At 35.3% G+C, this 14,330-nt stretch overlaps 1 protein-coding gene across 2 annotated transcripts in view; it reads right to left on the bottom strand.

Annotated features, from left to right (window-relative positions):
* LOC121725636 (inactive dipeptidyl peptidase 10) overlaps positions 1–14,330 on the bottom strand; it is a 154,793-nt gene that overhangs the window by 101,282 nt on the left and 39,181 nt on the right. The window lies entirely within an intron of this gene.

The raw sequence follows: 14,330 nt of genomic DNA, 5'->3' as shown, positions 1-14,330 counted from the left end.
TTGCATGCAAAATAAGTATCGAGAAAATATTCTCGTCCTTTTTTGTCTTACAGCAATATCATATACTACTTTCTCTTTCACTCATTTTACGCTTCGCTTTGATTTTTCTCTTAAAAATAGAAGACAATAATTTAAATATTAATAAAATCTTAGTAATTACGTGTGAAATATTACACCTTTGGCTTTTTTGTATTACTCGTTTTGTTACTGCACTGTCGGAAGGCACATGACGGCATTCTGAAGCGAAATGTAGCGAAAAACAACGCGGTAATTAATGAATTAAATACGTCGGCTGTTACCGCGTCCTGGACGCCCCTGTCAAGGTAAAGTAACAGACCTTGACAGGGGCGTCCAGCTTAATGGAAAACATCAAGTAATAGGCTATGCAGATGATCTGGCTCTCATGAGTGAGAAAAAGTCTGATGTCGTGGATATGGTAAGGACCCTTGAGAAGGAAGCCAATAAAGTCGGACTTAAAATCAATCATGGGAAAACTGAATACTTGCACATGCGGAGATACAAAGATAAACGACGACCACCTGAAGATCTTTTAGTAGATAACATCTTATACACAGGAACAGCTAAGTTTAAGTACCTAGGTTGCACTATAACCGACACAAATTCTAGAGTAGATGAGATCGACATCCGAATCCAAAGTGCTCTTCGGTGTAGTGCGGCACTCCATAGAATTTTAGTGTCCAAGATCCTAAGTAGAGGTACGAAGATACGAATATATAAAACTGTAATTCGACCTATACTCTTATACGGCAGTGAAACTTGGACCCTAACTCAAAAGGAGGAAACAAAGCTGTTAGTAGCTGAGAGAAAAATACTGCGCAAGATTCTCGGGACGACGAGGGATGAAGATGGCAGTTGGAGGCCACGGAAAAACCTAGAGATTGAAAAACTCGTGGCAACGCCCAATATTATCGGGGAATACAAATCTCACCGAATCCGCTGGCTCGGTCACGTAGAAAGAATGAATGATGACCGAGCGGCTAAAAAAGCGTATGTGGGGCAAATGACTGGCAAACGACCGGTAGGCCGTCCCAGATACCGCTGGAGGGATGAGGTAGAAAAGGACCTGAAGGCGTTACGAGCCGGATCATGGCAAGATGTCGCACAGGATCGAAATAAATGGCGTGTGCTTGTGTCAGAGGCCAAGACTCAATTTGGGTCGCTGCGCCGCAGTAAGTAAGTAAGTAAGTAAGTTACCGCGTCCTAAGGTACACTGCTCTCAGATGAGTGAGCTCACTCATTTCGAGGGTGACACATTTTCGCGCTGACGATTGAATGGAATGCCTTTTCTAACGTTCTAATTCTATGGCGTATGAATGTTAAGACGTATACTACAAAAAATCGTGCAGGATTGTGCCGTGTGAACCTACTCTAAAGATGGACATTACACGGCTTAGTTATTTACAAAAAAGAGCAGAACCGATAAATTTAATAATTTCGACATCATTTATTTTTAACTAATAAGTAGATGTATTAAAAGTCCTACTTGCGATTAAAAATAATAATCGTTATTCATATTGTCTCGATATACGTATTTATGAGTCATATAAACAAACAATAAATACATCGCTGGTAAAAAGCAGATCGTGGATAGTAAAAAGCAGACACGGTAGTTTTTCCCGGTTTTTCCACTCAACGGGGCGTTTGGCGCGCCGCCAGTGATTGTAAAACATTGCTAATCGCTCCCAGGAGTCGAACCGGCGACCGGCGATAATGAAACACGCGCACTTGATGAACATCTGTTTGTCTATCTTTATTCTTTATTAGCTTCTACGTACTGTTTTCTCTGACCATAAGAAATACCATTTTTAAGTGTCGCGTTTTAAGTGAACGCAAAGAAGCATAATATTATAAATCTATTAATGTGGAGTAAGTACCTTTATTATATTTAGTCGGTCCAATGTCAATGTTACTAGTAGAGATTGACTTAGCCTTTTGATATAACCCGACGAAATTATGTAGGTTCGCCATCTATTTTATCCGTCTGTCAATTTGCTTGAAAGTACACGTACCTACATTTTTATTGAGATAAAATCACGATATTAACAATGAAACTTGTTTGTTCATTATAAGTTTCTCGTCAGAGCTAGTGGTTTATAAAGTTATGTAAGCCTCTCACTTGTCTTTTTTTTTTTTATGAAATAAGGGGGCAAACGAGCAAATGGGTCACCTGATGGAAAGCAACTTCCGTCGCCCATGGACACTCGCAGCATCATAAGAGCTGCAGGTGCGTTGCCGGCCTTTTGAGAGGGAATAGGGTAATAGGGGAGGGTAGGGAAGGGATTAGGGTAGGGGATTGGGCTTCCGGTAAACTCACTCACTCGGCGAAACACAGCGCAAGCACTGTTTCACGCCGGTTTACTGTGAGAACGTGGTATTTCTCCGGTCGAGCCGGCCCATTCGTGCGGAAGCATGGCTCTCCCACGTATAAATGTCTGTCGTCTCCCTTGTCTGTCGTGCCAATCAACTACTCAATACTCTACACGACGTAGAAAGTAAAATATAAAGGCCTTTATAGATCATGAAAATAAAATATATCGAAATGTATAGGTAAATAAGGTTTATTATGTAAATATATTCTGCGATTAATGTAAAAAAATATATTTTTTTCAACGGGAATCAAAGAATATCGATGCCAAACATCAAAATTAGTTTAGCGGTTATCGCATATAGCGGTAACAAACAGACAGACACACTTAACAGATAACTACCAAACACATTGCAGTATTACGTTAGAAATGGAAATACAGGCTAAAATTGGCGATTACATTAAATGGATAATGATTGCCAGCTTAATTTGATGGTTTAGTGTCATGGAACAAAGTAAATGTCAAATATTAATGTAGTTAGCGGGCCCATATACGATCAATTTTATTGTGCAATATTACGTATTGTACAATTTTGTTGGCCGTCTAGGGTTAATATTGAACGTTATTATCAAATAAATTGTTTAAAATGATTGGAGGTTAGAGGTCACTAACCTCCAATCATACTTTACTTACCTTAGTAACACTAAGATACGAGTTACATAGTTAAAAATGAGCCACTATGGAGTCATTTCTACGATGCAACGCAGTTTGGCAGCGGCTCTGTAAGTTTGGCTACCAAAGATGACAGTCACCATCATTGTTGTTTATAGTATGCACCATCGACGACGATCATAAGCTATGTCCATACTATGCACTTTCATCTTCTTTCATTCAACTTTCATTATGGCGCACTCAATAATTGTATACGTCACCGAACGCAACGCCAACTTTGTCATTTTTGTTTTCTGGATACGGTCAGAGGGCATGCGTCGCGGGCATGCCTCACGTTCGCTGTTGACTGCGCTATAACCCATGCCCTTGACAAACAGAAAAAGGCACAGTGTGGACAAAGCTTTTCGCAATTATAAATGAACTAGATGACGCCTGCAACTCCAATGCGCCAAAATTCGTTTATCGTGCGGGAACCGTACTTTTTCCGGGATAAAAAGTATATTCTGTATACCAAATTTCAGAAAAATCAGTTCAGCGGTTTGAGCGTAAAGAGTTAACATATAGACAGACACACTTTCCCATTTATAATATTAGCATGGATATGGCCCTCAACACGTTCGTAATATCTTGTATATATTCCGCATTAATATTGCTGTCCTAAAATGTACACGCAAGTAAAAATCGTGTCAAGATAATGTCTGTCTGTCTACAACGATCCTAATTTAACATTTCTACGGAATCCATTACGTAACACACGAACGTGAACCACTTATTGAGTAGGTTCTAACGAGCAATGAATAATACATAAATGCCAAATCGTTTTAGCTCCTATGTGTGCAAATCGCTATTAGGCTAGTTAATTCTATAAGCGGACAATCACGATCGCAGACGAAAACATTGAAGTAAAATAAAAATATAAAAGATTATGAATTCTTGCGGTTTCTTCAGTTGTTTGAAGTATTGGACTTTATATTAAAACCTACGAATAATAAAAACTAATTAAAACCTATAAAAAATGGCGAATAAAAACGACTCTAATTTATACAGTACTAGCGACCCGCCCGGCTTCGCATCGGGTATAAAATATATAGCCACTGAAAAAATGATTAAAATCGATTCAGCAGTTTTGACTTGTATTCATTATTATACTACCCGTGGCCCGCATTGGTCGGTACCGCCGCAAAAGCTACTTCCGGCAATTTTTAAATCTGTAATAATCTATATATTAATACGTGAGAGAAAAACTTTGTAACCCTTTTTACGAAAAATGGGGAAACGTAGGTGCATGAAATTTGGCACAGTTATAGTTTATATGGTGAAGGAGTGCATCGAGCTAATATTATTTTAAAATTATGCTTTTATCATATATATTTTTAACAAATAAAACGTTACACACACTACGACACTACTACTAGGAAAAATGACAGATTTTTGAGTGACAAGCCTATACGTACGAATTATACTCTTTTATTTATGGTTGAAGTCTGTTGACAACAAGTTGACAAATTGAAAATGGATTATTGTTTTTTTTTATATTTCATTTTAGATACTATTAGACAATGCTTAAACGGCCAGTCTGAGATCAGCTGAGTGCCAGAGACAAGAATTGAAAAAAACTATGATGAAGTCAATACTTTTTACAAAATATAGATAGCAGTCCTAATGTCGTTGCAAGTAAGGTCGAATTTCGACCATTGGGCGATCTCTAGTATATTTAAATGTTTAAAACCAAAGTTAACAATCAACATTCAGATAGGTACAATAAGAATATTTTGTATTACCAAATTTATTATTCCAAAGCTTTGGAACTTTTGCATTAAGAGGGCTGGTTAAAGCTTTGTCTGATTTAAGCGAAAACAATGTAATGACGTCACAGTTTGTATGGTCGAAATACTGTTAAATTTAAAGCATTAAATCCTCAAAGATTTGAAAATACCAACAAGAGTACTCTTTTTAGTATTTTCTTAATTTATTTTAGTATTTTAAGTAGATATCAACAGGTACTACAACCTTTTTACCATAAACATTAACTTAAAACTACTACCATACTACAATAAGAATTAATTATTATTGTAATAATTAGAAAGTGAAATGAAATAATGGTGACGTTAAATGAATACTAGATGTCGCCTCGGAGTTGCACCATTTGTTTATCGCGCGGGAACAAATTTTCCGGGACAAAAAATATCCTATGTTATTTCCCAGGACTCAAATTTTATTAAAACCGGTTAAGTGGTTTAAGCCTAAAGACAGAAAGACTCACTTTTGCATGTTTTATAATATTATAAGTATGGATGAATTTTATTTATTATATATATTACATAGTATACTTATATTACATAGTATGACAAACAATGTACTAAGATTAATTAAAAAGGAGAGGAAGTTTAATTAGAGATTCCAAAACAAAATTACAGGCTTTTTAAAATGCCTGAAATTTTTTTCAATAAATTTTATATTTAAATTCAAAATATGGAACTTTTAATTACATAACAAGCAAATTTGCAATACCTTATTTCGCTGGCTAGTAATAATATTGATGGCTGTCCCACTCCTCCCTCGACACAGAAATAAATTTCCGATAATTTGGGATATCCCACACAGCGCGGTGGGCTTGTGACGCGGTTTGCATTGTTCATTATTTTTTTAATTCAATAGAATAACACAAAGGAATGAAAAATTGACAAACGATTTGGGGTTATTTTAATGGATTGCCTTTTACTATTTAAAGATATAGCTAGTTATGAATCCACAGGCAAACAAAATCTTAAACAAAACAAAAAAAATTGTGATCTAATCAAAATGGATCAAAATGGACCATTTTACTGTGAAAATCAAGCCTTTTACAGCAAAATATCATTCTCCTTTCCCGGGTCTCAATCTTCATAATCTATCTTCATACCAAATCAAAATCACCAGTTTAAGCGTGAACGGGTACAGCAGAGTGTATATAAATGCATGTATAATATTGGTATAGAACTGTAGATAAATATTATGTACTCAATGCGTAGTAATAATATAATCCTATTACCGTGGGAGAGCCATGCTTCGGCACGAATGGGCCGGCTCAACGGAGAAATACCACGGGCTCACATTCACCGAGTGAGTGAGTTTACCGGAGGCCCAATCCCCTACTTCTACCCTCCTCCACTATTACCCTATTCTCTCTTTAAAGGCCGACAACGCACCTGCAGCTCTTCTGATGCTGCGATTTGCGTTGCGTTGCGTTGCGAGAGTTGCTTTCAATCAAGTGACCCGATTGCTCGTTTGCCCCCCTTATTTTATAAAAAAAGACGGGTTGCACTCCGGAAGTGCCGGCAGAAGTGAAAACTTGATTATTAACGTTGTGCATTATTTTTTTAACCCATTTTTTATGAAAATTTATTTAAAAAAAATAGATTTTTTTTATTAATCGAAACCCTTACAATTGATTAAATTTTTAACCCATTTTTTATTAAAATCTATTTTTAAAAAATCGATTTTTTTAATTAATCGAAACCATTACTAGAGTACCCTATTTTTTTATGAAACTCGATTTTTACAAAATCGATTTTTTTAATTAATCGAAACCCTCTCAATCGATTAAAAAATATCGACAATCGAAAAAAAAACAATCGATTGTTCGATTAATCGATTTCACTGTTACAACACTACTCTCCAACCGTCTTACGGTTTTTCGATCAGCACGAGAATCTGACGCGAGTCAGTTTTTACCCATCCCACAAAAGTGCTCAACGCCGCTAAAGAAGTTTTCACTTCAAAAATCCTTACTAATATTATAAATGTGAAAACGTGGATGTTTGTTACTCTTTTACGCCAAAACTACTTGACGACTCATCATGAAACTTTGTACACATACTCTTGGAGGTATCCGAAGTAACATAGAATATTTTTATGAAAAAAAAATATTGACGTGGACGCGGACGAAGTCGCGGGCAACAGCTATTATTATCATAATAAGTTATTTATATCTCGCGTGAGTATTACTAGATGCTTGTTATGGGTTTAATACATAACATTATGCTTATTGGAAATGCCTATCGATAATTATACGTTAATTAATATTCACTAATTAATTGCAGCCGCCAATCATTGTTTATTGACTTGAATAGTATAAATAATAAACAGTAAACTATGTATATTCATTCTTGATCGAATTGGGCACACGAAACCGTGATTCTAGATAACTTTAAGGTGACTTTCCGATCCTCGTGGCAAGTTAAACCGTTAGTCGCTACCTACAAAAATCTATATATTGTTACGTGCTAGGGTTCGAGGATTTGGAGAGAAAGACCTGCTGACTCTCTTGAAGACTTTATTCACTAAGTCCAGGTCACACAAGCACACACTAGGTCACAACACTTAGCACTAAGTCCAAAAACTAATCACTAGGTCCAATCACTAAGCACTATCACTGTCCTAGGTCGTAGCCAAGTCGCAGGTTTCACTGGTTCACTCACTATTGATCACTTGTTGTCACTCCGAAATCGCCTTGATGATAGCTCGAAACGAACTGACTTGCCGGGCCTGCCTGCGGCTCTTTTATATGGCGAGACGAATTCCAGAAATTTCCCGATTCACGTAAACAAGTAAACAACCGTGGGAACTTTCTAGGAGGCTCGGGCATGTACCACAATAAAACTGCCGTCCTTACGATAAGTGCAGTAAGTTGAATTTAATTTAGACCTTATGGACTCAGTCATAAGGTCTAAATTAAAACACGTAAACACGCTAACAAATAAACGGTAAACACGTAAACAAACATTGGACCTTTCTAGAAGGTTGTACTAGCGCGCCGAACGCCATCTAGTATTGAGTAGGGGATGTATGTTGCCTGTGCTCTCTCGGTAAGCTTCGCTGGTTTGTCGCTAGATAGACCACGTGTCCGTATACCATGTACCGTAACAATATTAATACGCGAGCGAAAAACTTTGAATCCCTTTTGACGAAAAATGCGGAAACGTAGGTGATTTGAAATTTTGCAGTTATAGTTTATACGGTGAAGGAGTGCATTGCCCCGTGTATTATTTTCCTCTATGGAGTGCATTGAGCTAATATTAATTTGAAATTATGTTTTTATCATACATTTCTTTTAAGTCTGTTGTCAAATTGATTTTTTTATTGAATCTTAAATACTGTTAACAATTATTACACGGCCAGTCTGTCATCTGAGATTAATCTGAGACTGTCAATAATAAAGTCAGTATTTTGACAATAGAATAGAGTCTGGCTAGCGAAAGATGAGACTGGCTTTTTATTACAAAACTGATTATGGTAACACTGTCATTAACGTCAGTGTCACCTATAGCATCTGTTGTTTATGTGTCAAAGTGAAAAATATTTCTGTGGTTTACGTGATTTTCTAATTTAAACGTGACGAAAACTTTGAAAAGAGATTTGCGAAAACTGCTTTTAGCTATGATTAGTAAATACGAACAAAAAAGAAGTGAAAAGGATGCAATTTTTAAACAAAAACAAGATTGTTTACATGAAATAATGGTAAGTACAGGTAAAAGATTTTGATACTTTCAATTACAATTAATTAAAATCATTATTATTTATCATGTAATTGAATTTATTGTTTTGCAGGTAACATGAATGATGCAAAGGATTCAGTTATGCTAGTTAAAATATCAAGAATAAATAAATTATGAGATATTATGTTCCAAGAAGAGTGTTTAAAGACAAAATCAGTTTCCTGATGAGATTTCTTCTTAGACCGGTAAGACCCTAACGTTACAAAAAAAAACCTGAAAGCAACCTTGTTATTGAATGCTAACTTTATATTTTATGAACATATTTTCAGATGTCAGTGTTTGTACCCTAAAAAGGATTAAAAAAGAAGGCCACATAAATAAAGGCGTGTGGTTACGGGAGTTTGGCTGGGAGGTGTTAATGCATCCACCGTATAGTCCTGACGTTGCACCTTTAGATTTCCACCTGTTTCAATCGCTGCAGGATTCCTTAGGCAGTGTCAGGTTGACATCACAAGAGGACTGCCAAAACCACTTGTCGCAGGTTTTTCATCAGAAGCCCCAAAATTTATATAGCAATGAAATCGTGTCCCTACCAACAAGATGGCAAAAAGTTGTCAAACAAAATGACACATATATATTTTAGTCAATTGTAAATAAACTATAAAAAAAACCTTTCGAATGTTTATATAAAATGCGAAAAAAATTCCGCAACCTTTGATTTTCTGTGTTGTTTTTTATTTCCCCTTAATCCTTGGTTTTTAATCAACTTGCAAGAGTTGATGGGTTATTAGGTTCAGGCATGTACAAGTATGTATTAAATAAATATTTGAGTATAAATATTTGAGTATAATTAATACAATCTATGATGCTTGCGAGTAATAATATAATATAGGAAATTATTTAACATTTAAATTAAATTATATTTAAACTAAGAAACAGTAGTGACAATTTAGTTTAAGAAAATGAAGATAATTGTTTGGTTAAATTATATTTTGTAATATATTTCATGATGTACGGTAAGTATTAAAGAAGAATTTTTAATACTCCGACAAAAACATGCAAGAGTTTTCGTGAAAAACAAAACACAATGAAATGTATTGCAAAATAAAATTTAAGTAAACAACAACAATAAACTTATTCTTGAAATGAGTTATCCAAACTAAAATATAATATAATTGTCATAAATAATCAAGTATCAAAACTATAATTCCGACTATAGACAAGGTTGCCATACGTAGATTTTTTGAATTTGCCGCCTTTTTCCAGTCTCATCTTTCGCTAGCCAGACTCTATCAATAGAAAACTGTTGAAATATGAAACTTTTAATTTTTTTTTTATTTGAGGTCGAATTTCGACCACTGGGCGATCTCTACTTTTAATAAATACTAAAATTGCTACATTATGAACTAGGCTATAGCTTTCATTTAGTCGTGCGACCTATGCCGCCGCTGCTTTGTAGTGGCGTAGTGCAAAATGAAACCTATATTTTAGGTCATAAAGTGGCATTTTGTTGCAGTCGCTTGCGGCAAAAATCGGGAAGTCACGCATCATACGCGTCATACGCGCGTAAATATTGCGTCTGCGTCGCACAAATTCGATTTCCAGAGCATGCCTAAATCACGCTACTGTTTTATAATGTTCGAATCAAATAACAACATCAGAACTGAACACGTGTGAAACTCAAGTACTGACCTGTATGTATATTTGTATAATAATTAGGGCAAATATTTTAGCGGGTAACCAGCATGAAACTAAATGAGGGCAATATTTTAAGACATTTGTAATCATTCTGAACATTGGTATTGCTAACTTGTTCTTATTTCTAGTATTTACATTATGATTATCACTTTTCTTTTTAAAAATATTTATGTTCTTTCTAACATATAAGAGATTTTCCAAAATGTATTGAGATGTGACGGTCAGAATTCTTATTTCTTTAAATTTTTCTCTTAGAGATTCCAAAGACGACATCATATAAATAGAACGAATAGCTCGCTTCTGCAGCACAAATATTGTATTAATGTCCGCCGCGTTTCCCCACAAGAGGATGCCGTAAGACATTATGCTATGAAAGTAGCTAAAGTAAACAATCGCGCGGTCTCTACATCAGTGATTTCACGATTTTTTTTTAACAGCATATGCTGAAGAACTAAGCTTATCTGCCAGTTTTGCAATATGTGGACCCCATTGTAACTTACAATCCAGCGTTATGCCTAGGAATACGGTGGTGTCTACTAAATTCATTTTCTCATCATTTAATAGTACATTGGTTTGTACTTGCCTAACATTTGGCAAGATAAATTTTAAACATTTTGTTTTATTAGAGTTCAAAAGTAAATTATTAGCATTAAACCAATGTACTATTTTTGAGAGAGCACTATTTACCTCGTCATAATTAAAATGTCGCCTCTTCACATTAAAAATTAGTGAAGTGTCATCAGCAAAAAGTACTATCTCATGCTTATCTTTAACAAGATAAGGTAAATAATTCATATAGATGAGAAAAAGAAAAGGCCCTAAAATGGACCCTTGTGGCACACCTAGTTTTATTTTGGTTCCATTAGACCTTATGGAGTTAACTTCCACCCTCTGCGTTCTATTTGTAAGGTAAGATTTTAGAAGTTTAAGTGCCGTGCCCCTTACACCATAATGGTGTAGTTTTCTTATTAGAGTATCATACTCCACACAGTCAAATGCTTTAGAGAGATCGCAGAAAATACCAAGTGCATCCTGCGACTCTTCCCAAGCTTCAAAAATACTACACAGAAGACTAATGCCTGCATCTGTTGTAGACCGACCTTTAGTAAAACCAAATTGATTATTATGTAATAAATTATTTGAGTTAAAATGAGCAAGTAATTGATTTAGAATTATTTTTTCAAAAATTTTACTTAAAATCGGCAATATGGATATTGGTCTATAGTTGTCTGGGTCTGATTTCTTCCCAGCTTTAAATAGAGGCATCACCTTGCTGTGCTTCATTAAGTCTGGGAACACACCACTTTTGATACAATTATTAAAAACTAAAGCTAGGTAAGGGGCAATGATGTCAATTACTGATTTTATAATTTTTGTGGACATACCCCAGAGATCAGTGGTACTTTTAATATTGATTGATTTGAAAGTCTTGATAATATCTCTGGAGTCAATATCTCCAAAAATAAAATTGACATCACATTCCTAAACGTCATCTAGTATCGAGTAGGGGATTTATGTTATCTGTATAGTGTGTTCCCTCGATAAGGTTCGCTGGTTCTGTGTGTTCGTACTATTTTACGTTTACGTAATACTTTAGTTAGAGTATATATTATTATGTGTCCCTTGTATAGAGTTCACTGTGAAAGAAGCAGCCCTGAAAGACTTTTTTTTGTGATTTGCATGGGCAAGCGCCCTGGCATTAAGAGTTTCTCCATACAAAAGTAAAAAAAAAATGTTCTCTTTCAGCGCTACTACTTTTACACTAAACTCTATACACGAGATTCATACACAGTACACACCCTAAAGTATTATCACTTAGTTTTATTATAACCTGTATACTAATATTATGAAGCTGAAGTGTTTGTGTGATTGAAAGTGCTAATCTCAGGAACTGCTTGTTCGATTTGAAAAAATATTTTTGTGTTGGATAGCCCATATATCGAGGAAGGCTTTAAGCTAATAAATAATGCCGTTTTTTTTAAATTTCCTGAGTATTCATGTTATGATTGAATTTACTTTTAGTTTGAAATACGAACTTAAAATGCCTAATATCTCGGGACCGATGTAGTTTAGCTATATGTCCCCCATAATAAAGTTTACTCCTCTTGATATGTTCTTTCATAATATGCTGGTTTGGTGAGTGGCCGCGAAATTTCAAAATGACGCCAATATTACCCAAACCCCTTTAAAACGGTTGAAGTATGGGAGTTACGTTTCCTTAGTTTTTATTATTCGTAGGTTTGGAAGTTTGTTTTAGAAACGCGTAGGGACTACGAGGCGTAGCACCGCGTAGCTCGCGGCTACGGCGTAGAGTTTCGTAGCAAGTTAACATGTTATTTTTATCTTTAATCGAAAATGTTGAATAGATTTCCTGACCCGAAGTCGAAGTGGTTTATTAAAACTCGAGACCTTGCCATGAGGATTGAATATAAGTTATACCAAATCAAGTTTCAATATTTAGGTAATATTAAAACCATGATTTGGTACCTATATTCTTTATTTTTTGGTCAAGTTTATTTGACATCCAAATAAATCGCGATCGTAAAAGTATTTTTATCCTGTATCTTTTATCTCGAAGGAACATTGTCCAGTCATCACGTCGAAGGAAAACGCTTACGTCGACAAACATAAAGTTTCTGCCACAATTTGCCGCCTGTCGTCGACTATTCTTCCCTTTCTTCTGACAATAATATATGGACAAAGTTGTGGCACAGCAGTTTGTATATTATATTTTACAAAATTATATATTATGTAGCTTCTTACCGTGGTTTCTACTGCATCTTCATACTAATATTATAAATGGAAAGTTTGTCTGTCTGTTTTTCTGTTTATCCGTCTGTCTATTACGTCTTTACGCCCAAATCGCGGAGCCAATTTTGCTTTTTGTTATGGAGCTACTTTGAGTCCCGTTAAGGGTATAGGATACGTTCCCTTCACGATTTACAAATTTCTGCGCTACGGAGTTGCAGACATCAACAGTTGCAGTTTTTGCGTCAGAAAGTTTTGGAAATAAAAAAAAATCTCAGAAAGATATTTTCTTAGAAGCAACGACGTTTCAGTTTCAGTTCAACAACTTTATTTCTCTACGATTTTTTACAGCGAAAATCACCTAAGTAATAACTTATATTACCTAGTACAATGTCACTTTGACAGCGGGAGACATATTAGTTGTAGTAAAATGAACATGCGAGCTGAGACGTTGATTAGGCAACGCCGATTGTGATATTCGATATTACCACGTTATTATGTAACTATTGCTAATCTAGCAGGTAGGCTCACATTGCTAATCTAGCAGGTAGGCTCAGTTCTGCAGCATATGCAGTCAGAAAAATTAGAGAAATTTCTGACGAAGACACGGCACGATTAGTATATTTTAGTTATTTTCATAGTAGGATGTCATATGGAATCCTTTTATGGGGAAACGCTGCCGACATTAATACAATATTTGTGCTGCAGAAGCGAGCCATACGTTCTATTTATAAAATGTCTGCTTTAGAATCTCTGAGAGATAAATTTAAAGAAATTGGTATTCTAACTGTTGCTTCTCAATACATTTTGGATAATGTAATATATGTTAGAAAAAATATAAATAAATTTAAAGTTAAAAGTGACATTCACTGTAGAAATACTAGAAATAAGCACAAGCTGGACATGCCAGTGATCAGACTTAGTAAAGTCAGTAAATCTTTTAAAGGTCAATGTATACGCCTTTACAATAAAATCCCAGAAAACGTTCAAAATCTTTCCATTAATAAATTTAAAAAAGTAGTCAAAGAGCGTTTGTGTGCCAAAGCTTATTATAAGGTCAATGATTTCATAGAAGATGGCACATCTTGGGAGTAGGGTGGCTTCTTGCAAGGCTACTTCTACATCATTATATTATGACTTACAATTATGTATGTTGACATTGTATATAATATTAAGTTACAAAATTGTAAACTTTATTTTAAAAGAATAATTTTTCTCTCACTTTTTTGGTAAAAAGTGGAACCCGTGCGAGTTTCTTACGCCGGTTCTTCTCGCCGGGGTAGTTCCCGAACCGGTGGTAGGCATCAGGTAGACATTCTGAAAAAAATTGATTCAAATTTACTCAGAAATAAAACATTTTTTATTTTTATTTTTATTGTTATAATGCTGGCTTCTCAGCCGTGCCGCG

The sequence above is a fragment of the Aricia agestis genome, chromosome 1, assembly GCF_905147365.1.
Source record: "Aricia agestis chromosome 1, ilAriAges1.1, whole genome shotgun sequence".
In the NCBI taxonomy this organism is placed as follows: Eukaryota; Metazoa; Arthropoda; class Insecta; order Lepidoptera; family Lycaenidae; genus Aricia; species Aricia agestis.
The sequence above is the reverse complement of the archived record's forward strand: the minus strand, read 5'-3'. Positions and strand labels throughout refer to the sequence as shown.